This window comes from Ambystoma mexicanum, chromosome 8 (assembly GCF_040938575.1).
Source record: "Ambystoma mexicanum isolate Mex_15411 chromosome 8, UKY_AmexF1_1, whole genome shotgun sequence".
NCBI lineage: Eukaryota > Metazoa > Chordata > Amphibia > Caudata > Ambystomatidae > Ambystoma > Ambystoma mexicanum.
This window is the reverse complement of record NC_090929.1, coordinates 671,858,354-671,884,342: the sequence shown is the minus strand read 5'-3', so window position 1 is coordinate 671,884,342 and position 25,989 is coordinate 671,858,354. Positions and strand designations below refer to the sequence as shown.

General features: G+C 47.0%; 1 protein-coding gene across 2 annotated transcripts in view; it reads left to right on the top strand.

Annotated features, from left to right (window-relative positions):
• The window catches only part of LOC138472341 (transmembrane protein 150A-like), a 1,082,967-nt gene that overhangs the window by 1,013,626 nt on the left and 43,352 nt on the right, over nt 1-25,989 (top strand). The window lies entirely within an intron of this gene.

The window sequence follows — 25,989 nt, the reverse complement described above, 5'->3', positions numbered from 1 at the left end:
GCTTGAAGAAGCTAGCTCAGAGATCCCAGGAGGGTGTGTTTTGGGCAGGCAGAGGCAGGAAGTGGGTGGGAATGGCCATAGGGATTAACATGGCAATGGGCAGTCAATGGGTCGGTAAATAACCAAACAACACCTACGAGCATTGTGCCCCTCCTCATATGCCATCGCCCCTTAGCTATACTCCAATGCAATAGTGATAGTTTTGGATGTTCTCTGTATCCCTACAGCCCCCTACCAGCAACTGACACTTGATGTCTGCACTTACCCTGGCACTTGACACCACTTGGCTGCACTTTTTATTTATTGTATTTATTGTTTATTTATTTTTCTGTTATCCTATGTACCGCACTGCCCCCTCCCCATTCCCCTCGCACGTTTCCCTTCCCCCCTGCCATTGCACTTGCGCGATCTCAATGCCACCTGGCCTAGTAGGATCGGTGCCTCTGTCTTCCCTTTGTTCCCCCTCCCTTGCCTCGTCACGCCTTGAAACCCTTGCGTTTAGGCGCGTTAGAAATGCCATCTCATAGGTGGCATTAAAGTGCCACCTTACAGATAAACTAAAAAGGGGTTGCTTTTATGTGGATATGAAATACTCTTAACATCATGCATTGCAGCTAGCAGGAAGTTGGTGACATATTGTGACCCTTTTGCAGAGTTCTTTTTTAGAGTGGGGAACATGTATATTATGATGTAGCATAAAAAGCATGAGTAAAATGTATGTGTAAAAGTTTTACATATGCTTTTCACACTGCGCCATGTTCTCATTTTTTTCTAAGATGGAGAGGGGACAGGGAACGCAATTGCCTTTTCCAGAACCCCCGTCCTCTTCATCATACAAAGGCACGAGCGTTTATGCCGCATGACATTTTCATGGTAGCGCAAATGCTTTGGATTCTTTTGGAATCTGACTGCTTTTTATGCCAGCTAAAAGCAAGCGGATTCCATTGCAAACACTCCCCGCTATGCAGAAATAGCAAGTGGCACTTGCATAATTTGCACTACCAAGTGATCAAAGTAAGGTGTACAGGTGATTGCTCCTGCATTTACCCCTTTGTTTTACAGTTCAAAGAACAAATGACTAAAATGAAGGCAGGGGGCCGGTCTGCATTTAAGGGCAAATGTAACCCGTCCCCGCCGTGCAATTTAACATTTTAAAGTAAAAGGACCTCCTGTATTAAGTGCTGAAAGCACAGCGCTGCACAATAGATTGTTCATGCTATCATTTTGCTTTCTAGGACTTGTAGATTTCCATTCAGGATGTGGAAAATAAAGGTTACATTATATTATTTCGTTTTAACATGTTTCTATATGTGTTTTCATCAAGTCAGACTGCTTTATTGTGGGATTGGTATAATGTTTTGGTAAAAGCTACAAGACAGTATTAATCTAGTCCTTGAAAGCCCAAACTTAATATTGAACCAAGTAGAGCTCGGAAGGTATTTACTCAAGTGCCCAATGAGCAGAGGGGGTTAAAATGCAAGGTTCACTGCTTAAACAAGGTGTGTAATCTCACTGTGATTTAACTGCAGAGAAAATGGAGTCGTTGGAAGTCATTGGGCCTCATTAGAAGTTTGGCGGTAGCCTTGCTGGTAAAACCGGCAGGCTGCCACCAAACTTCTGAAAATTACCGGTGCCCGCGAATGGGTAATTACCGGATCATTATGCTCTGCTGGACCCGGTAATTGCCCATTTGTGGGTGCCGAAAAAAAGATGCTCGCCATTCCCGTTCGGCCCCAAAGGGCTGAATGTGGAGGTAGGATGCACCGGCACCGTTTAGAACGGTGCCGGTACATCCGACATGCTGATCTCGCAGGTGCCTTTCTGCCCCCCAGGTCCGACCTGCTGGGCAGAAGGGCACCCGCGAGCACAACTCGTAGTTTGACGGTCCGGGAACTACGGTACCGGCATACTTACTGGTACCGCATTTCCCGGACCGGCAAACTTATAATGAGGTCCATTGAGTTTACACTATTAAAGAAAGTTTGTCTTCCACTGGGGCAGATTTTATTCTTTTAGGGACAAACTGGTGTCTTCTTGTGCTCCTCCATTAGTGCACCCCCTGCCCCACAAGGCCGCTATCTAGAATTGCAATAGTGTTGCAGTGGCCATCTCTCAGTTCCCCTATAACTTATTTTGACTGGCAGAAATGTAGTCTCACCAGCCAGTTTCCTAGCAGACTGACATTCATTTCCTGCCCTCTTGCTGGTAGTCTCCAAAGTTGCCTGGGCCCTTACTCGTACTGCCACAAATGAGAATGAGTCTTTGCTATGCTATGTTATTTAGTCTTGCATAACACACCTCCATTCTTCATGATTTCATAGAGCTTCAGGATCTGTAAGAAGTGGGCTAGCGGACTAACACAGGGATGCTTTGTTAATGTGTGCAGATGTGAAAAGTTAAGGATGTCTGCGCTGTGCAAATTTAAGCTTTGTGACTTGTCTATAGTAATTGTTAATTTGCACGCCAAGTTGGTAACGTAAATTGCGTGGTTGACTGTGATATCGGTCATAGTGGTGTTTAAGGAATGTGGAGAGTTGTATTGATAGTTCTGTGGTGGCTTAGTGTGGTGGTGTTAAGAGAATTTTAGTTTTGAAATTTGTCTTCAGTTGGTGTACGTTCCATTGTGTAGCTATATTGTTTTGCTGCTGGGGTTGTGTGTGGAAACATGTTCGTCTCAGGTACGCTATGTCAGATGGCACTATGCCATGACCAACAATTTGGGACCACTGTATCTAGTCCGTTTCCAGGGACCTCCATTCTGACTGCCCACTGTCACCTCAAAGACTCTGTTTCACATGGGATTATGGTGCAATGCAACTGGATATGCATCATGAACGACAAACCCAACCATACACCAGATCACAACCACAGCAATACTATGCTGCCAGCTACCATCAAAATGTGTACTTTGTATATAAAACATCATGTTTTTTGGCAACGTCACTGGCAATTGCACTATTGGTTGCAAATGTGACAGTGCTTCGCAAAAATATTTCTTTGGAAGATCTGGAATTGGGCACCATCCAAGTAAATTTACCCGCCCACACAGTCTCCGATAGTAGCCTCTCCCCTACCATTTGACGCGTTAGCACACCCGCAAGTTACAGTCTCGTTGCACCGCCTGGTCGGAGACTAGGCTATTTCGACAGCAAGGAATACTAGAAAATTGGACCTACAAACAATGGTCTTATTTGCAGCAAACCGGACCCAATTGACCGGTTGAGGGGATTTGTGAATTCCCCTTCGACTGCGGCAGCAAACGCTTCTAGCTTTGATCCTGGACAAAGCGTGTTCAGCACTGTGCATTAGAGATCTAGAAAGCGTAGCGTCGTCGCTGATGTATGACTTGTGACGGGGGAGTATGAATGATGCATGTCAAGGTAAAATGCATAGCATGGCCCACGTTTGCTAGTTGTCGGATCTTTGTTTGCTCCCTGGGATATACTGTCATTTCAGTTTCACTGCTCCCTCGAGGCACTCGGAAAGGCTTTGTACCAGACGCCACAGTGCATCTAAAGTCCATTTCTCAAGAGTGATGTTGACAACCCATAGTGGAGTCTTCCCCCGCGAGACTGGCGCTGTTACTTTGCTTCCAAAAAAACTGCAACTCAGCTGAACCCCTGGGAGAGGAAGAGGGAGCATGGGATGACGAATGTAGATAAGTAATGGAGAAAAAGGCGGGGGGGGGTGGATGGGGAATCGGAAGCCCCAGAGAAATGAGGGTTGTGTGAGCACAGGTTATACTGATGCAAAATGCAGTCTCACAAACATCACATTGAGGGAAGCCCCCACCTGATTGCCTGATGTAAAGAGGACAGTGCACATATTTTACAAACCATTGAGACGGATCGATATTCCACAGTGTGCTGCGGAACATGTGTGCCTGCTGCATGGCTGTTCTTGACATCTAGCGTCTGATTTGAACATTTCATCCTGTAACTGTTTTGGTTGCTGACTATACCACAACGTGTGTAGCATTTTTACCATGCTTTGGGGGAATGCACTGATCACATGCAGTAACCAAAGTTGGAGTGTATATCCATTACCTTGAGGTGCCACGGTGGTTCAGATGATAGCTCAGTGTGTTGAGCACATGTTGCAGATTTTTGTTCAGATGCCAGATCACAATTGCAAATCCTGGCAAGACAGATTTCAGCTGTTCTCTCCCTGAGTTTAATCCAACACACTTGCACCAGAAAGAATTACTTCTCAAAAATAACATAACCTCAGTATGGGACCGGCTTTACAGCTCAGGCCCTCCAAACTAGGGTTGTAACAATTGACCAGCCACCGCCAATGAAGAACACACTTGGTCTTGTTAAGAGTTTAGCAGTCATTCTATTGTAATGACCGTTGCCACTACTAGGTTATGTGGGTTCATCATGGGATTACACGTGAGGTAGCGGTGGAGTTATTCCCCATTTTGTGAGTCTCTAGGACTCTGGGGATTTTGTCATATATACCGCAAGCAGTACTTATACAGTTTCTGCCACTTTTTGGCAGTATATAGTGGAGGATTCTCCTCTAGCGTTTTGCTAGAAGTGACTCATCGACCTCACCTGCCAGCTCGTAATTCAGTGGTGTAGGAAACTGGCAAAATAGTGGCAGTAATTCCGTTACTGCAATTTAGTCACCTTTTTATCTGTACCAACAAACTTATATAGCCCAATGTGTGTGTTAGGAGCCGTGATTAGGAAGCCAAATGCAAGACAGTCAAGCCAAAGTGTCAAGGCTTTGTGACTAGGCAATACTGAAATCCAGCACAAATCCTCTTGTGTCACTGTATAGTACCATGTTGCCTTGTGTGGAAAGGTTTGCCTTCCTGCATTAGAGTGGAATTTTTAGCCCATTGATTGCTCTTTCATTTCATATAGGCGATTTGAATGTAAGGGGGCACAGGCAAGAGAATGCTGACTAAATGTCACAAACCTTTGCCTCCCTAACCTGTATCGTCTGCCGGTAACCCACTGTACCATCTCTCCCCATGTCCTTTCAAGTCTCCCTTTGTAGTCTAGTCTTACAATCTAGGTGTATGCATATTATTGTACCTTATTACTGTGTCCCCTTATACAGAACTCCTTTTCTACACAGCAAGGTGTGTGCTATATACACATTAGCACACAGCACATACAGACCTCTACCAAGCATCCTTTCAGATCTACTTTCCGAGGGGTTTGGGGTCCTCCGACGTATTCCATATCTAGATATGGAATACGTCCTCGGACCATCCCATCGAAAGAACGTTACAAGGTAAGAGAGTAACTTGTTCATTTGACATAAATACCAAATGTCTTCATATCATTAATAATAATCTGCATTCATGTGTCAAAAACTAAGTAAGCAGGTGAAGTTATCACGCAGTTTCTTTTGTTGGGTTTATTTAGATCTTTAAAATGCATCCGTAAACCCAGACTAGATCTTTTTGGCTCAAGTTCATTAGTATGTTTGTACTTTCAGACTTCCATTTGTGATAGTGAAAATAAATCTTCAATTATTCTGCTTTTTCAGTACATTACACTATAGAGATTTTTTTGTAATATTGCCACATTGGTTTATCATATGATTTGTGTACTTTCCAAGTCATGTCTACAAAGCAGGTCATTCATTTTAGTTTACGAAGGTCTCCCATTCACAAAGAATTGCACCTTGCATTATGGCAAGAACTGGGAAACAATGTGATCAAGTGCTGAAATTGCAGACTTTGTCTCAAATCCCAGCTTTGCCTCTTAACCAGGGTGTATATCCCGGCCAACACTTGTGTATAGGCGCGTTACAAATGCCATATCATATCATGTTGTGAAGAAGTAGGTACCTGAGTAGTCCTGGGGCGGAAACACATGTCACTCCAGTGCCGCGCAGTGCGTTTGTTCAATAATTACTGCCTAGAGTAAAGCTTAAAGTTCACAAGGGAGTGTGACTACAGAAGGGACGCAGAGAAGAGAAAGGGTAGATTTCAACTGCAGGCTCTGAGTTGGTCCTGTGCTCACAAACCCTGTTTGGCTGTGGCAGCATTGGAAGAGTCTGGGAGAAGCAGGTAGTATTTCCTGGTATGCCTAATTGCTCTATACGCAGAGCTGAAGTCGTGCATCCACCCAAGGCCCGTGTACAGAAGCAAGCCGAGGGAAGCTGGAGAGTGGAAGACTTTCCCTTAATGAGGCCGGTTCATAGACTCCCATGCACCAGAGGGGTGTGGGTCCCAAGTGTCTGCAGCAGTAGTATTAGAATAAATCAAGCCTGGAAGCAGAAGCAGCTCAGTCTTGTGGATTCGGAAAAGGGAAGTTCCATACTCCAAATCAATAAGAAAACCTTGCTGGTAACTGTAACCAGTTTTATTCATACTCGCGTACACATAAAAGCGAGTAAAAGTTGTTCACACAAGTGGGAAGTCATTCTAGCAAGGAAATTGCAATACACACTTATATCAACAAAGCTGAAGTACCCATGTGTCGTGAAAGCATGTCTTTTTCCCCATTGTTAGAAGTGATTTGTTGCCAAGCGGTCACGTGGCTCCTATTAGCGAGAAGAACACTACCAGAAAACCTATTGAAGCAGAACTCGACTTTTATGAAATGTTACGAGCACAGTTTAACATCTGAAGAGGTTGTGCATGAAACAGTGTTTCCCTATTACCTTGGAAACGTAATGCTGACCGAAAGGAGGGTACATGCATCTTTGAAGTGTCAGTTCAAGATTAAAACAACAACAAGTGTGCCTAATTTCATTTATATTAAGAAACTTGCTTCTTGTAACATACTGAACACTAATGTAGAAGTTGTAGAAGTGGTTGAAGCTGAACAAAGAACCAGTATTACCCTAGCTAGTAGAACAAACCCTGTTCAAGTGAATCCAAAAAGTGCCCTCCCAGGTTATCCTGGGCTCTTTCTCCTCTCCAACCTCTATCTTCAACTGTGGTGTTTCCCAGAGCTCTAAGATTTCTCCCTCGCTCTTTAACATCTATCTTGCTCCGCTTGCGCACCTAATTTCCACTTTCACCCTTTACTTCCAGTGTTATGCAGATGACACACAACTCTTCTTCACACTTCCCTCTGACCCTCTCCTTACTTCCCCCATCATTCCTGACTGCCTATCTGCCAACCAGTCCTGGCGTGCCACCAATGATCTCTGCCTCAACGCAGCAAGACTGATATCCTTCCCATTGGGACTCCTGCTCCCTCTTTCTTCCCTTCACTCTGGGCACCTTTTATGGGCTCTCACCCTTCATCTGAAGCCAGAAACTTTGGAGTCATCTTTCACTCCTCCCTTTCCTTCATCCCTCACATCCTATTCCTTGCCAAGAAAGCCCACTTTCAACTCCACCTCCTCAAACGAATCCTTCCTTTCCTCCCTTTCCCCCAGAAGCCCAAAGTCTCTATAGCTTTGGTACTCTCCAGGCTGGACTACTGCAACAGCCTCTTCCTTAATCTACCCTCTTCTTATCTATGCCCCCTCCAACTTATCCAGAATAGGGCTGTGAGATTCATCCTTGGCCTCAAGCCCAGAGACTACATCTCTCCAGTCCTAAAATCTCTCTACTGGTTCCCGGTTGCTGCAAGGATCAAATTCAAATCCCACTGCATCATCTATATGGCTGTCTGGGGCTTGGGACCACGCTATCTACTACTGGCTCTCACCAAATACTCTCCCTCCTGATCTTTACGATCCTCCGGCGCCAACTCTGTGTGATAAGTGCTTCTCTAAACAGATAGCAGGTGGATGATTTCTTTCCTCGGCTGTCCCCCTTCCTCTCCGTCTTGAGCCGGATCTTCTCAGATTATGGAAGCTCGTCGAGACTTTCATTTTCACCTGCCACTTCCCCCTTTCCTTACCTTGCTAAATTGGTTCCATGTAATAATGTCCCCACATAAATATCGCTATGCAAAAATATCACTGAAAAATGGCCGTTTTTTTTGGGGACATTATTGCATGGAAGATGCGGGGGACACCCCCGCAAACCCCAAACCCTTTTTTTATAATTTTTTTAAAAAAAAATTTGGCTGCCTATATCCCCATATATATGGTCACCCATATAATATCGCCACAACCTTTTCCCGGCAATATTATGTACGGCGACCACATATATGGGGATAATATTACCTGATACCGCTAAATCCTGCAGTGGCTGAGATTAGTGACCAGGGCCCTTATGTGTCCTTATGCGTCCTGGCCTCTCCCCCCACCCCAATCGCATTCAGCTTCCGCCCACTCGCAGCATTTGCCTGGGCTCACACTGGCCTGTGTTGTCTCACAGGCCTGCACTTATTGTATTGGCAGAGGACGTCTTAGCAATTGATCTCTGCTAGGCACTTAACAGCTGCTTGCAATTTACTTCCTCGCACTTCCCACAATTGAACTCCTAGCACTTACCCCTCTCCCCCACCCTTTCTCTCGCTCAGCGCTTGCACGCTCTGAATGCTCACAAGGCCTAGCAGGACAGCCTCTTTCTTTCTCTTCATTGTTATTGTATTTGCCTTTCATTGCCTTGTTCCCTCCCCACTGCAATGTGGGTGCTTTGAAACATGATTTACTTGCTGTATAAGCACCTTAAAAATGATGCACAATAAATAAATAAATAACAAATGTAAGGACTAAACACCATTATTTTGAGTCTCGGAAGCTGTTGTTACCCCAGAGTGCTCTGATATAAGGGTGACAAGGTTATCCAAGGCTTAAAGAGTGGCACTACAGCCAAAGGCGTATATGAAGCTGGGGAAGGGAGCTGTGTACTTGTTAAAAGAAGCTGATTAAATCTGCATAGATGAGACTGTTTAAATTGAAAAGAAATAGTCTGGAAGCTAAAGACAGATTTTGTCTGTAGCTGCAAGACAGAAAGGAAATGCAAAGAGGCTGCCCTTTCTTACCGTACAAGAGAGAAGCGTACCCTGCAGTAGCAGCAGTAGAAATTTGGTCACCAATACTTTAGTCAGAACTGTAGCAGTTTAAAGTAATAAGAACAGAAGTGAACTGTGGGGCAAGGGAGCCTGCTTGCACACTGTCATTAGTAGAAGGGAGTTGCTGGAGAGAGAGCAAACCCTAAGCAGACAAACTGTATGTAAAAGACGCAGCAGAAGTTGCAAGGAGAAGTGTTGTTGTTAACCAGAAGTGGTATGTATGTCTTCAACTTTATCCATTCTTTCCTGGTTGGAAGTCATCCAGGAATCCCATTGGTGGTGCTGTTCTCTTTGTGGAACTTGGAAAGGAAATCTTTTCATCAAGCGAAGAAGGAACGAGTGGATTTTCATTTGTGTGAACTTTTGTTTCTTTGAAACCTTTCAAGACTTTGTTCAAGACTTTCTTTTCCTTGGAAGAAATTGACTTTGGGATGTTATGGGGGAGCAAGATCTGCCCGGCACCAGTAGAAGTCATCCAAGACATTCGTTGTTTGATAACCTTTTATTTATGTTGTTTTCATGTTGTTTTGAATGTTTCTTTTTAGTGTGAGGGTTAGTTGTGTGGATGCTGGGAGGCTTTCCCTTAGATCCTAGACTAGGTAGGGAATTCTCTGGTGGAGTAGGTTTAGTTAGGGTTTATTTTTTAATTTTGTTTAAAATAAAATGTCAAACGTTTAGAAAACTAAACACAGCCTCGCATTACTGACCCCTCACACTAGACTGGTGTTCAGATATGGAGTGCCCCCGCTGTGTACCGGAACCTCCTTTTATTTAGGGCTATGAGTCTGCACCTAGGCACACAGTGACCTTGATATTTGTCATGATGAGTGGGGGCCTTAAGGATCTGCACTTCACTTTACATTACATTTCTCAATAGCTTCTATTTCATTTGATTCTACCGTTTCATTATAATAGGCCAGCGTCCACTGAGCGGGTCTAATGTTTCTCTTGAAATTATATTACCCTTGAGTTTGTTGCTCTATCCAGCCACCCCATGCCCTTTGTGCCTGGGTCTCCTGGTTTACTGTTCAACAAGGGTTCCTCCTCTGGGTGAACCCCCAGGGCTTCAGGCCGGTTGATGTCATGTTTTACCCTACATTTCTTTAACCTAAAATGTTCCTGGTTGCATTCTGTCCCTGATTTCTCCTGAGGGGCTTGATGAGTACCAAATCTCCCATCTGCATGAGAGTCTCGGTTTTTCCTTTGGGCGCTCGCCTTTTCAATTTTCATTTTGTCTCCTTGCCTTGTGTTCTACTTCTGCCGGCAGGGGCAATTGCCAGCTGGCGTGGCCTGGAATGGTACCAGTGATGGGTTGACTGAACAGCATTGCAGCATGAAAACTTGCAGTTAAGGTTGTCTGTCTGTATTCTCTGAGGAATTGATATAATGCTCAGGATGGTTTTCGTGATGTTTTGCTATTTGCAAGGCTTTCTTGAGAGTCCTCGTAAATCCTTTGAACATTGACATTGGTATTTAGTTAATAAATTAATCTTTTATAATGCTTCTAAATACAGTAGACCAGTCTCTATGCACAGGACCAGATTTGAACCTCTGTTGCTCTGCGTCATATTGCTTCCAAGACGAATGTGTTGCCCCTCAGCTATCCTGCTATGCAGCAATCAAGGTTTTATCTCCCAATGATTAATTCCCAATTCGCTTAGACACACTTGCCATTTGTGGCCTTGGAATCGGGCAATGTTCTCATTCTTGACTCTTTTTGGGAGGCCTTGGGCCTCTGAGGTCTTTTCTAGCTTCAATTTCCCACACTGGCAGAGAGTGATGAGAATATTCCTATCACAGGCTATCACAAATACTCATCCATGCTAAACGAATAGGTGCTTCCGTTTGGCAATGCACAAAAGTCCGCACTGATGACTTCTCACAGCGTTGTACTTGGATATTCTGAGTGGAGTGGTGCTCTGGGGTCACCTGACCCCAGGACCCATCGTATCAAGCATTCTTTGACCTCTGTCTCAAACATGTGATCGGTCCCCGGAAACCAGGATGTCTCTCGGATGCTGGCTTTGGTCTTTACTGTTGCTTGATGTACGATATGAGCAACTCACACCGCTCTGATTCATACTGGCTGCAGTATGTGATGAATGAAAGGTATTAATTCCTTCTCCCCAAGGGGGAGTCTCCTCCTTTGAGGCTTGGGAGGGGAGCCTGCTCTGCAAGACCCTCCTTAGGGGTCTGGGCAAGTGGGACTTCACTAGGAGAGAATACCCCTTAAGAAACAAAGACTCCAGTTCCTATGAGGAACTCTCTAAGCCACACAGCAATAGTAGAATGCACAGGACTATCTGCTACACAATTAATGTAACATCTACATATTTGGCTAAAGGTAATGCTGGAACCAACTAGCCCAGAGAAGGAAAAAATCATGTCTAGTTAAGAGAAGACGCATATCTTAACTGGGATGTGTGGAGGAAAATGGAGAAGCGGAGCATTTCCTACACATGGGAAGCCCCCTGGCATGAGCATCCCTTGGCGAGACAGACCTGAAACAAGCCGCGGAACTCATGACTTTCAATGAGCTGCTACAGTAAGACACTGGGGGCCCGGCGTACTCCACAACGGAGGAGCCATTGTGAAACAGGAAAGCAGAGTCCTGTGTCAGGTGGTGGCAAGACCACATCCATATCATGGTGTACAGGACACCTGACAAAACACGCCAGGACCATCAAAGAAGGCAACTGGGAGCACACGCAGCTTCCTGACGATAAACCCTGTATACGGCAGAAGGAAAGCCGAGAACAGGAGTGTGGCGAAAGCAAGGCACAAGAAAAGAAGTATCGAACAGGATCACCCGAGTGAATGCCATTGGCCACATCATTCCCAGACATACAGAGGTAACTGGGAGAAGCAGGAGGCCGCCGGGACATGCAGAAACAAGAAGAGTAACTTGTCCCTGTACTCACAATGAGTTACTTAATATAATCCTGTGTAATTAGAGCTGAGTAACGTTGATAAAGAGGAGATTGAATAACTCTGTAGAAAGTCTATGAAGACTCTGAATAATTACCTGATAAAGGAGGGAAATTACTATATGAGCACCAAGATGAAAAGGGGAGACACTGTGGCATAACATCTTGTAATAAAGGACAACAGACAAGACGATCAAGTTAACAAGATAGTTACAAAGAGAGAACCCAGGAGAGGGTAAATATCATGTGGGAAGAAACCACAGCCAAGCTGAGAGAGCCTGGATCAATAGATGATGAAGGGTCTTATCATGAGGAAGGTTGTCACAGGTACATCACTAAAGAGAGTACAACACCAAAGACTGTTGTAGAAGAACAAGAGTTATTCCAATGGGTAAAGAGAGACCATTACAGAAGATTGTGCTAGACAAGCAGTCCAAGGAATAGAGACATTGCAACAAAGAGGCTGTCAGAAGACATTGGCACAACAGGAGAATGAAGCCAATCTCCTGGACGCATTTGAGTTAGTTATCTTAGTGGTAGTGTCAGGTAGAATTAGATTCGGACTGCAGACTATTCTTTCTTTGGGAATTCCTGATGACAGACGAGCACCTATAGTTCCTTTAGATGGGTAGGGAAGGTTCATTAGAAATAGGAAAAGATGTGCCTTTTTCTTATTCTGTGAATAAAAGTAAATTAGAATGTCCTAAAAGAGTCTGACTCCTTTTTCTGACCCACCACAAGTATTATAATGAAGCAGTGTCAGAGAAGAACACATTCCTGGAATACAGAGTTCCTGACTTACGTTCATGAGTGCATGTAGCTCGTAGACCTTTTCTGCCAGCAACTTCTTCCACCGTCCTGTTTTGTGGACTTGTACAGTTAGTTGCAAGCCAGGTTCCACTTGGCCTTTGCTCTTTGTATTCCTTGTAGGGAGGGGGTGATTTTTCTGGCACTTTCTACTAACAGTCTGACATGCTTTTCAGTTTGATGAGCTTGTTCAATTTCTTCCTGGGTAGCCGGTCTGGGGTGCCCAAACAAAGAATTGGCTGCTTTTGTCACCCTAGGCCTGTGCTCTACAGTGTTTTGATATTGTTGTTTATGAAGAGCGCCCTTTTTATCCTTGGTGGGGGATGTAGTGAGTATCCTGTGAATGAGGGTACTAGCGGTTTGTGTTCTGTCCCGACTGTGAATGGATGTCCATATATGTACAGTTCGAAATGGTGACCTCCTCACAGTATTGCTGTTACTTCTTTTTCTGTTTATATGTTTGATCAGTTTGTGTTAAGACCATGTTAACACAAGCAAAGGGGCGCACTTCTGCGTTCTTACCCTTTTGGGGCGAGTACAGCCCCATTTTGTAGGGACTCGTATCCACGAGAACTTGAGTTGTTTTGACGGGGTAATTATAGGCTGTGGTGATGTCGCTCGTTTCAGTCTGCTTTTCAGCAGCTCTCTCAATGGTGCTGGTTGGGTGGCCAATTTGGAAATTAACCTACCACAGCATGTTACCATTCCAAAAAGGTACTTACTTTTGGTTTGTTCTTTGGGTCACTGTCTGTTAGTATATCTTGCACCGTTTTAGGGTCAGCTGATATGCCTTGGGCTAAAAACACATGTTCAAAGAACTCTATTTTCTACTGAATAAACTCAAATGTACTGTGCTGCAACCTTTGTAGTACCACACGCAACCTTTTGTGATGTTATTTTCTTCATAATTTGCATATATCAAGACATCAAGAGTTATCAATCCTCCCATCACCTCTGTAATTGCATTCTGGAATATTTCAGCAGTGGATGATCTTGCAAAGCTGAGTCTCTTGTATTTCAATAGGCCCACAATGTTTTGACTGTTATGTATTTGGATTCTGGGTGCAGTGTTGCTGATAGACAAACCTCAGGTTGAGCTTCAAAAACCACCAAACGCCACTCAGATTAGTTATGATGTCATCCATTATAGGTGTGATATGCCTTTACCGCTTGATGGCCTGGTTTGGGAGTCTCATTTCTATACAATTTCGGCCCTTGCTGGGTTGTTTTTCTGCTTTATGATCAATGGGTGTGCCCATGGTCTTGGGGCTTCGTACCTCTCCTTGAATTAATTTTTCCCCAATAGGATTGAATTCATTTTTCTTTTTTTGCATGCAGAAATATATTCTTCAATGGCAAAGGGCCACTGGTTGAACCGATACGACAATAACATATTTGCTACATTTTCTCTTTAAGGCATCCGATGCCTTGCACTAGTCCTTCAAACTCTTCCAATATACGAACTACTTTTCAGGTTTTTTATTCTGTTAGCAAAAGTAAATCAGTTGTAGTTCTTTCACTGGCACAGCTAATCAGAGTTCCTGTTTCTTTCACCGTCACCAAAAGTTTGGCTTTTATTTGTTCATTCATGACTGATCAGTGTTCGCAGTGTGTCTTGCAATGGTATTGGTGTAGTTCCTCCATAAGCAAATATTTCTATGTTGGTCTTTTTGCGTCATGGCCAGGGTTTCGGCTGTTTGAATTACTAGTAGGCCACCACATTCAGATGCTCCAGTGTCCATCAGAGTTTTTACCTGAAAATCCATAATCTCTACATGGTGCTCTGCATGAGTTCTCTTCTTTTATTTTCTATTGATTGGCCATCGATTATGTATATAGACCTCTTCTTCACTTTCAGTCTCTGATGCCTCTTCTCTGGGCTCTCCTTGTCTGCTATTTGTACTCTTTGAAGAAGTTGTCTAATTCCCCAATTTACTTTGGATGGCCACGAATGGCACGTGCATGCAAAATGATCAATTTGGCCCCACACGCAGAGCACACTTGACCTTACACGGGCATGCTTCGTCGTGTGGGAACGACCCCTTGACATCTTTTGCGTATGTTCTTGCATTTCTTTTCCGGCATCATTTTGCTCTTTGCGGTGTGATCCTTTATACCACGGGTTCTTGTTTCATTGCCTTGCTTCCATGTGCTTGCCCTAATTTGAAAATACTGTCTTAACATTTCCTAGTTGTCGAAGTAGAAGGTGTCTTCGCTTATGGGATAAATATCTCTGTATTGTTTGTGCTCTAACCTCTAAATCTCTGTTTGTCGTGGCACAGCTGGTCACTAGCTCTTAGTCGTGAATGTAAAGCATTCACTCATTGTCTCCCTTCCTAATGTGCTTGCTTTATTATGAGCCTCTCGTGATCTGAATTTATTTGTGGTAAAATAAAATATGTATCCAGGGCTCAGGTGGCTGCATTATACTCCTCCTCTCTTCCGGGAAATTGGGGGTGTGAGAAAGATCTTGTGCGCGTCATCACACGACATGCGTGGTTACATAAATCTGTTTCTTTGGTGGCCTTTGTGTAATTATCAACACATGTACACCACAGTTTCTATTAAGGAGCATTGGAAGTTGAGTTTTCAAAGTTTATGTGGGGCAAGTTTCTTTCCATCACATTGGGGGTCCCCCCCCAGAACCTCCTTCCATTTTATCTAGTCCCTATTTTCCACACCAATACCCCTTGTATCCCCTTACCCCATCCATATTTTCCAATTAGTTTTTTCAGCCGAAAATGTTCAGACAAAAACTTTGTGGAAAAAAACCTGCTGATGTAACAACGTCGTACCGTTTCTTATTGTTGCTCCAGCCAGTTCCACTTATTCCATTCTGTGCTTCTTCCTATTTGTTGCTTCTATTTTCTTCAACTTTTATTTCGTGTGTTAGATCATCCCCCCGCGTTCGCCAGTGGTTATGTCGTGAAGGGGTGGGTAGCCGAGTAAGTCTTGAGCTGAAATGTACATGCCCCTGCAGCACCATGCAGCTCACTCTAGCAATAATTACTACCCGGACTAGTGTTCCAATATGGAGCGCCCCGTGCCATGTCTGTGAGCTTCCTTTTGTTTAGGGCTGTGCATCCACGCACTGTTATTGATGAGCAGGGCATCTTCTTAAAGGGCCCAGTCATCACATTTCATTACAGTTACCTTGGCTAGAATGTAAGCAGAAGTGGCTGGATTAAGTATTTATATAAAAGGTACGCTTAAAGGTAAGGAGATGTGGATCCTCTCTCTGGCCGCCCACACTGGGCCCTCTTCCTGCTTCTTCATGTTAGGCTAAGAACCTTGGTGTCATCTTTGACTCCACCCTCTCCTTCTGTCCTCACATCTCTGACATCATTAAGAAGTCAAACTATCAGCTGCACCTCCTCAGAGGTATTCTTCCTTTTTTTCACTTTCCCCAGATGCTCACCGTCTCCAGAGCTCTTGTCCTCTCTAGGCTGGACTATTGCAACAGCCTCTTTCTAAATCTTCCAACCTCTACTCTTCGACCTTTAAAACTTATACAGAACAGGAATGCAAGACTTGTCCTTGGCCTCAAGCCCAGTGATCGCATTTCTCCAGCTCTGAAATCTCTTCGCTGGCTCCCCGTGGCTGCAAGGATCAAGTTAAAGACCCTCTGCATCGTCCACAGGGCTTTCTGAGGCCTGGCACCGCTCTACCTCCAACTTTCTCGTCCAAAATATCTTCCTTCTTGAGCTCTCCACACATCCACCTTCAACTCTCTGAGGGTCAGGCGCTTCTCCAAGCAGAGAGTTGGGGGCAAATCTATCTCTGGAACAGCCCCCCTGCCTTTTTCAAACTTGAGCAGAATAACCTCTGGTTCCAGAAGCAACTCAAGACCTTCCTTTTCGCTTCCGCTTTCTCTCTTCGTCTCGCCTCCTGATGCACCTGACTGCTCCGCGCACTGGTCACCTGGTCACCCTCTGAACTCGGGCTCAGGCTCCTGCAGGTCCATTTGCCCTCACCCTTTCTCCAGGCTCCCCAACACTTAAGGGTCTGTATTTCCAACCCCACAGTCCCTTCTCTCTGCACTTATGAGCCACCCTCTGGCTGCACTTGAATGATCGATCTGAATGACACAAGGCCTAGTAAGATCGTTATTTTGTCCTCCCTCCTGGTCTTGTCACACCTAGAAACCCTTGTGTACAGACACGTTATAAATGCAATATCATATCATAGACGTAACTGTTCCTCCCAGGACTCTGCCCCCATCAGCACGTCACAAAAGGGTTGCATTACACGTTCAATGAACTTAGTGTGTGGAGCGTAATAACTACTCATTTGGTTTTAATAGTGGTGAAAGTGATTTTTTCTTTGTCGAAAAGCTTACGCTTTCGTTATTACTTATTGTTTCCATCTAAATCTGTTTGCTCTGATTGTTCCAAACTGCCCACATTAGCAGTGTCCAGGTCCACCACCTGCTTTGTCATGGAAGATAACAGCAGATTTCCTATGGTGTCCTCTGACTAATTAGCCTTCTATTGGATCTTCAAGTTCCTATCCTGGCTGCTTCTGTGATGGGCACGCGTTTGAAAGAATTGAAGACATAATAAATGAAGTTTCTAAGTGTGGGGAAACAACATTGTACAATCTTCTCAGGTCAACATGGGTTTTCCATGTGTAGACTTCTGCAACTGGTGGCGCTCCATGAGTAGTACAAGTCAAACAATTAATTTTGAAATTTCGAAATTGAATTTTTTACTGACACCCATTACTTTATTTGAGAGGACGAGAGGAGTTACCACAGTACCCTCTAAACTATCACTTCTCATTCCCTTCCTAGTACACTAACTCTTAACCGTCTGTTTCTCTTGCAAATTCTCAATTTTTAATTGTGAAATGCAATTTCGTAGTTGGGGGATATTTTTTGCAATGTTTTGCATTTTTTCCATACTTGCAATTAATGTAATGTTTGCTTAAGTAAGGCCTCATCAAAAAAACAAATTTAGGCCGCTTTGCAGTTTCCCCTAAGGTCCTAGGGTGGCACAAATAGTCCTTTTTCATTTGTATCTATATCCCCATCCCGGTGACTGTACTTTCCAAGTTTCCTTATTTTTATGCAGGGGGGGCGCCAATCCAGTTGCTGTTTGATTGTACTTAAGTATTGCTTTAGTATATTTCGTCCACCATTTTAGACTACACTGGTAGGGTATGTGTTCACAACTCGCTGTGGGCAGTTGAAACCAGTTCCTTACCTTCCTGGCTGCTTTAGAGATCGTCCGAGGCCACAGGCCTGGGAGTGGAATTTTACTGAAGGATACTAGCAGGATCAGAGGGCAACACTGTAGCACCTCCCGGCCTGCTGAGGCCGTCACACAGTGCTTGACAATGCATGTGTACTGGTTACTGCAGCACCTGGCCGAAGGCCTCACCAACTTTAAGCAGCCAACTTACTAGCATTGGGGGGCGCAGGCAAGATGACAGCCTGATCAACAAGTTCCATGTATGGCCCCGGGATAAACGCAGAGAGATGTGATAAAAAGGAGCGTTTCCTCCTCCAAACCACGAGAATCGGATTTCGGAGGGTGTAAGGAATCCATGGATACTTGAACGAAATCTGAAGGTGCCCCTGGCCCAGAGATACTCGACGGAGAAGTCTGGTGCTTCCCCTCCCCCACCCGGCCCTGCAACACCCAAGAACCGGGGACCGCAAGGCAACCTTCCACCACGCAGGGGACGAGTTCAGTGCCTCATCTAGCTTGCCCGCCTAGCCGACGCCGGTCCCACCGGGACACCCTGCGGTGATGCCGAGCCCTTCTGAGGACACTGAACGTAGGATACTACGCGGAGAGATCCGTCCACTCCCTGCCTTTGGGGGATCCAACGCGGCATTGAGAAGGGGGGCAGACCGAGACACTGTGCGGCCCGAGATGCTCCTGGGCCCCCGCAGCTCACAGGCTCCTGCGGCGCTGCCTCGCTCTTCTCACCCCCACCAGTGGATTACTCGACCTGCCCATGCCGACGTGGGAGCTCGTCCGCCCCCCCCCCTCCCCACTTGGGCCCCATACCACGAGATCATTGAGGAGTCGCGGGGGAGCCGCGGCGATCGCGCAGCGGCCACTGCGGTTGCCAACCTCTCCCCCCGCTGACTCTCCCGCAGGCCTGGGCCGACGCGGGAGCACGCCCGGGCCCCCCTCCACCTGCCTACACCTCGCAACAAGGACTACTTGAGGAGATCGCTTTTGTGATGCGGGGGTGTGGGAGTCTGGCTTCCCACTGGGGGGGCCACACAAGAAGCCCCGGTAAGGAGGGTCCCTGCTCTACCACCCCGCCCTGCTCCTAATAAGCGACCCGGACACCATTGCAGACTGCTGGGCCCGAGTGAGCACCAGAGGGACCACTAGCCCGGCAGACCTCCACCCGGCCCCACATGCACACGGTGGCCCAACTGGGAGTAGCAAAAAAAATGCAGGAAAGGCGACACAGATCACCCCCCAGGGACACTGCCCCTCCTTATCACACTCAGGTGGCACATTGGGATATACGAGGGGGCGTCAAAATAAAAGGAGACGCCTGACTTTGGACCCTGGAGAGCAAGTAAAAAATCAGAGTATCCCCCGGGTGCAGACCCAAACTCAAGGAACCACTGGTGGCCAGGCCTGGAAGTCTGCGGGAGCGCAGCACAAAGGCGATTGTGAGGTCGAGTCTAGTGGTCTGTGGGAATCCTGAACACGTGAAACAAACCCCAAGGACTTGCCCGTCGCGAAATAGGTCATACGGACTGAAGCGACGGCGAGGGGGCAGGCTCTGGTCCCGGGGAGACACCACTGGGCGCACCAAGAAGCCACAGAAGTATAAAGGGAGAGGCACCCCATGAGTTGGAAAGAGACCCTAGCGAAATACCAATTTACACCTGGAGACCTAGAAATGGAGACTGGAGCCCCCTCCACCCCGTCTCAAGACATGAACACCATGCAGAACAACCAGTGGAGTAACTTTGCTGAAAATGTTGGGGGGGATATGACACCCGAAGAAAAGGTGCCCCAGCCAAATTAATGGGGACATAATGGTATGCCATGAAAGTTGGGGGGGACAAACACCCCTGTCCCCCCTAAAATTACGCCCATGAGAACAACATTCAGACGTTCCTCGACGAAATAAGGGCGATGAGAACAGATACGGGGGCCAAGCTGGCAGACCTCACAGCCAAGGTCTCCACCTTTTGAGGACGAATGGAGGGGGTGGAAAATAACCAAGCGTCCACCGACCTCCTGGAGACGCAGATGGAGGCGAGGTTCAGAGAGATGTGGTGCCAGGAGGAGGAACTCCGCCTCAGGGTCGATGGCATGGAAAACCGCGATTGGAGAAGCAACCTGCGGATCTTAGGCCTGGCGGAGGCGGAGGGGAGACCCAGCTGGTCCTAGAGGGCAAGGTACAAGATATCATCAGGATTGTCTTAGAAATAGACTCTGGAGAGACAGTCCTGATCGACAGAGTTCATCGGGTGGGTGGAGGCGGAAGGAGCCCACGTTCAGTGCTAGCGAGACTCCCCTACTATAGAGATAAAGGGCTAGGAAATTCTGGAAAGGGCGAGGACTCTGAGAGACATACAATACGGCAACTCCAGGGTGGCAATCTACCAAGATCTGTCCGCCCTCACACTGCAGATGAGGAAAAAATGTGTGGCCATCATCAGAGGGCTACAGGAGAAGGGGGTCTGATATCGCTGGGTGCACCCATTCCACTTTGCCTTTGAGTGGCAAGGTGAGAGGTACCTGCTCGTAACGGAAGAAGACATCCAAAGAGCCATTGACGATTTGGTTGGAGATCCACCAGGTGCATCCAGAGATCAGGGTGGAACTGACGGGGACCTCAGCTGAACCCCACAGGGCCCTGAATTAACCCTGGGCAAGCTCAGGGTGAAAGGCACTCGGAAGTTCCAGAAAACTAGGCACCCTCTGGCGGGCTGGGGAGGACCCCCATGAACGCAATGGCAATGTTACGAGGCTAATCTCAGTATTGAAGTTGCTTAAACGATCCCCTGAGGGTCTCCCCAAGTGGGGGAAACACATGTTGCCCTGAGGTGTTGCTACAGTTGGCGAGTTTTTGTTCAAGGGGCACGATGGGCAGACGGGGGTTCACCTGATGAGAGGTCCGAAAGGTTATGTACCTTGAGGCCGTTGCGCTCAACCTCCATGTTTGGAGGGAGGCTCTTCGACCCACACCAAGTGTTAATGTGCTGGGGAGCCCACAGTTTGGGGGGGGGGGGTTGGGGCAAATTGCATATGGAGGGGAACATGATCAGGGGACCCTCAAAGAGGCTCTGAGGTTAACCGAAATTGGGAAATGTTCTTGAGCGGAGGACGAGATAACGTTCCACACCACTGAATCTCCCGGGGCCAGGGATGCAACCCTGGTGGTTCGTTGACTAACCCGACGCGTGTTGGGTGACTGAGACGAGCGCCTTACAAAATGGGTAAGGGAAATAGGGACCGACCAATGGGTGGGGAGGGGGAGGGACAAGGGTAATGTAGACGCCAAACCATGGAGCTGCGGGCTAAGCGAAGAGATGGTTCAAGGGGACCCTACGTGAACTCTACAGGACAAGGGTAGCGATGATCATGGTTGAGGGACGGATTGGCACGCTCAACGTCAAGGGCCTAAATTCACAAAACAAGCTTTCTTTCAAAAGTAACATGTTCCGCAAACAAAAACTGCTAGTCCTCTTTTTACAAGAAACACACTACAGGAGGGGGGCAGAGTCGACGATAAAAGGAAAAGAGATAGGAAGGAACTTCTGGGCCTCACACAAATCCTATACGAAGGAGGGAGTGGGTATTCTCCTTGGAAAATTGATGCATTTTACTGATGTTGAGACAAAAAGGGGCTTCGGAGGCAGATTTCTGGGGATGAAGGGGATATTTCAGGGCACACGGGTCACACTGGCCACTCTGTACACACCCAGTGCTGGTCAGGTCAAATTCATCCGTAGGATATTTAAGGTCATGGACGAATGGGCGGAGGGAGCGATGATCCTGGGTGGAGATTTTAACCTCATCCCAGACCACCGACTAGACTGGTGGTCTGCTAAAGGTGTAGGGCCAAAGGAACCCGCGAAGGATAACCTCGCCATGAGGGACCTCCTACAAGAATATTACTGGGTAGATGTATGGCGCAAATGTTGGCAAGCTCTGGGGGAATACACGTTCTTTTCCCCTCCACACCAAACATATACTACGATTGACTTATTATTGGTATCAGAGGAAGGAGGAGGGGAGATTGGAAACCCGGCAGTTGAGTCAGTAACTTGGTCGGACCATGAGCTTCTCATCATGGACTGGCGACTGCAAGGCACCCCGAAGTCATACAGGTGGTGCTGTAACGATATCCTCATGAGGGACCAGGTGTTCAAAGAATTCTTAAGGAAATAAATAGAAGCCTACTTTGTAACAAACGACACAGGGGAGATGTCAATGGCCACAGTTTGGGAGGCGGCTAAGGCCAACTTCCGGGGCCTCCTTATTGCGGAGGGCTCGAGGAGGAAAGGGGACTAATAGAGTCCAAACTCCGTGAGGACCTACGGGTCATGAGGGCCCAGGTCACTAAGGGGGATGTAGATCGTGAAAGCCTCCTGGGTGTAATGAGAGAAAAAAGACAAGCCCTACACACAGTCTTAATTGGAGAGGTGGTCAAAAAAATGAGATACATTAAGCAGAGATACTACGAGAAGGGGGACAGGGTTGGGACCCTTTTGGCACACAGGCTGAGGGGAAATAGAGCGGACAGACTGGTTGAGGGTATCAGGGATGGGATGGGCAAGGTTTAAACAAAAACCGAACATATAGCTGATTTATTTGCAGGGTTCTATAAAGAACTGTACACTAAACAGGACGGTGAATCCCCCGATGAGATCCAAAGATACCTCAACGATCACCCTCTACCCAAGCTCACAGAACCAGAGAGGGAGGCCCTGGAAAGGGAAATATCGGAGGAAGAAGTAGAGGGGACTATTAAACGGTTGAAGGTGGGTAGGACTCCAGGAGGGGATGGATATACAGCTGACTTCTTTAAACAATATCAATCGGTGCTGATATAACCGCTAACCAAGCTATTCAACCAAATTAAGACCAGAGAGACCATCCCACCGACGTTCCTACAGGCCATGACTACGGTGATACCAAAGCCTGGCAAGGACCTGGTGGAATGTGGTTCTTATAGGCCCATCTCTCTCTTGAACACTGATGCAAACATCTTTGCCAGGATTCTGGCAACATGCCTGGAAAAGTCTCTCCCCCGACTGATTCATCCAGACCAAGTAGGTTTTGTGCTAAACAGGCAGGGGGCTGATAGCATGCGCAAAACTATCCACATATTAAGCTCAAAAGTAGTCAGAACAGAGGGTGCTCTTCTCCTATCCTTGGACACGGAGAAGGCATTCGACAGGGTGAGTTGGGCTTTTATGGAGGTGGTTCTGTCGTCCTTGGGGATGGGGCCAAAGTGGCGAGGGTGGATAACCCTTTATTCTAACCCCTCAGCAAGGGTGGTGGTAAATGGTGGTGAATCAATAACCTTTCCGCTGGTGAGGGGTATGAGGCAGGGGTGCCCTTATCCCCCCTCATATATGCATTAGTGATGGAACCATGGGCCATAGTGATTAGGGGAAGCGATAATATTACAGGCATCAAGATAGGGGACACCAACTGTAAGGTGAGCTTATTCGCTGATGATGTGTTGCTATATCTCAACAACCCATCCCACTCTGTCCCCGAGGTACTGAACAGCCTGGAACGATATGGGGCCCTTGCGGGCTATAAAGTTAATCTAGGGAAGTCAGTCGCATTCATGGCGGGACAGCTTGATGAGGTGGAGAGGCAGTACATTGAGGACTTTCCCTTCTGTATACAAGCTGGGGGATTCCGTCACCTGGGGATCCAGATACCGCCGGATCTGGCCGATCTCTTCAGTGCTAACTACCCGCCCTTGTGGTCAGAGGTTAAGCTGGACTTCGAGCGGTGGGCTAAATCTGGCCTCTCATGGATGGCACGCCTCAATTCAATTAAAATGGTTATACTCCCTAAATTCTTGTACCTATTCCAAATGCTGCTGACCCAGATACCGAAGCCGTTCCTCCTAGAGGTTAGAAGGGCCCTCCTGCACTACCTCTGGGCAGGAAAGTCTGATAGAATCGCCAATGATACATTGACAAGACCCAAAGACGAGGGTGGAGTGAACTTCCAAGACTTAGACACATATTATAAGGCATCACAACTGCGAATTCTGGTTGATCACTTTGTGATGGGCCCAAAGAAACAGTGGTTAGCATTGGACAACGTGCTCTTTGCCCCGGTTACACTGGATGAATGGTTGTGGGTCCCCAAGGCGCGCAGCCCGAGGAGAATTCTGAATCATCCAGTCATGGGGGTACTGTGGTCCATATGGAAAGAGGGGGGTTACCTCAGATGGCTCACGACGTGGACCTCGCCCTTAAGCTGTACCTGGGCTCCCCCACTCTGGGAGGGAATTGATGAACCACTAGCCTTCCAACAATCGTATGAAGCGGGCCTCAGCAGTGCAGGGCAGCTCTGGGTTGACAGAACATTTATATCCCTGGGAGACCTGAAGGAGGCGCTGGGTCTCAACAACCTCTCCCCTTTACGATATCTGCAACTGAAGGGGGCCCTTACAGAAAACAGATGGGGGGACACTCTTAGGAGGGACCTAACAGACTTTGAGAAAATTCTAATTCCATATAAGGGGACCAAAGGTGTGATATCGAGACTTTACGCCTTTTTGTTGCTCTTCGCCCCGCGGGATCCCCCGCCCGCCCAGGTGCAATGGAAAAAAGACCTAGACACCCCCATCACCGACACGAGATGGACCAAGATCTGTAGACAAGCCAGCCGCTCCACAGCTGCTCCCCAATACCGCCACCAGGCCCTGAAACTGATTCACAGATGGCATTACCCCCCACAGAGGATAGCCAGAATGAGAAAGGGGTATGACCCACACTGCTGGAAATGTCACACTGAAAGGGGGGACTATATGCATATGTGGTGGAAATGTCACATGGTGCAAACCTATTGGAGTGAGGTCCTGTCCTGGATAAAGGAGGTGGATGGAATTGAAAGAACCCTATCCCTGTGGTTAATGTTGTTTGGCATCGAAGTAGAGGGAGGCTCGAAAGTGGCACATGATCATATGCTACAGGTCAGGTTAGTCGCTGCCAGATGTTGCTGGGCCCAAAAATGGCGGGCACCCCGACCTCCGGGGGAAAGGGATTGGGTCACCAAACTATGCGCCATATATGACATGGAATCCCTGACCCTCTTGATTGATGAATCCAAATCTAATATTGAGGGCCTACGGCTCCCCTTATTTGACAAATATGGGAGAGCGGTTTGAGGGATGCAGAACACTTCAGACAGATTACTGGACTTGAGCACCGGCCTTGGAGTACCCTGCCCTGGGGGCCGGGGGGCACGACGGCACGGCGGACTCAATTTCGGAAGGCCGGGGCCTACGTTTTGAGCGTCTGTTTGCAGACTACCCTTTGTTTGCAATGTATCACAATATACCGTGTTGGATCTCTGGTGCAATTGTTATCCCAGCGTCCATGGTGGGGAGGAGGGGGTGTGGGGGGGGAGGTTGTGATTGAATATGTCTTCTCCTATGGTTACACTGTTTCATTAATGTCATAACCAAAACATATCAATAAAACCGAATTTTCAACTTACTAGCATTGTTTAGCACGATAGTTAATGCATGGTTTTGCAACCCAAGAAAGAGCACTTGTCTTGAAATGTTTACCACTTTGGTACCATACGCCAAATTTTCACATTTCTTATTGTGAATCCACCATCTGACAGACGTTCCTTGGACTTCGAAAGCTAATGGAACTACCATCATAGCTCTGACACTCGAACCATGTATGAGGGCTGATAACAGGTCACAGATGTGCCAGTTCCAATAGGGTACCTGGATCAAAGTGGCCAATGGGCACGGTCGCATGCCATGCCTAGCGGCCATCTCAGCGTGTATTCAGATGAGACCTTCCATGGATATTGTGGTTGCCTGAGCATGACGGAAAGCATGCTCTGGGCAATGTGGCCAATGGGCAAGGCTGCAAAGCATGACCAGTGGCCACTTTGGCTGGCTGGCCCAATCAGTTAGGCTATTGGTATTGGTAGCCCATAGACCTACAGTGGCCCAGCAACCATTTCCAGACCTCACAAAGGTGCTACTTTCTAGATTGTCCCATTGGGAAGGTGCCTACTGAAGGCAGGATTGGTTCTGTCCTGATTCTGTCGGAAAGAAAGTGTTGGAGAGGAGGTGCTCACAGGGATACACCCTGGTGTAATAAAGGGCGTGGAGAGCGGGGGAAGGGCACCACTGGTGCTGGAAACTAATGTGTTCATCAC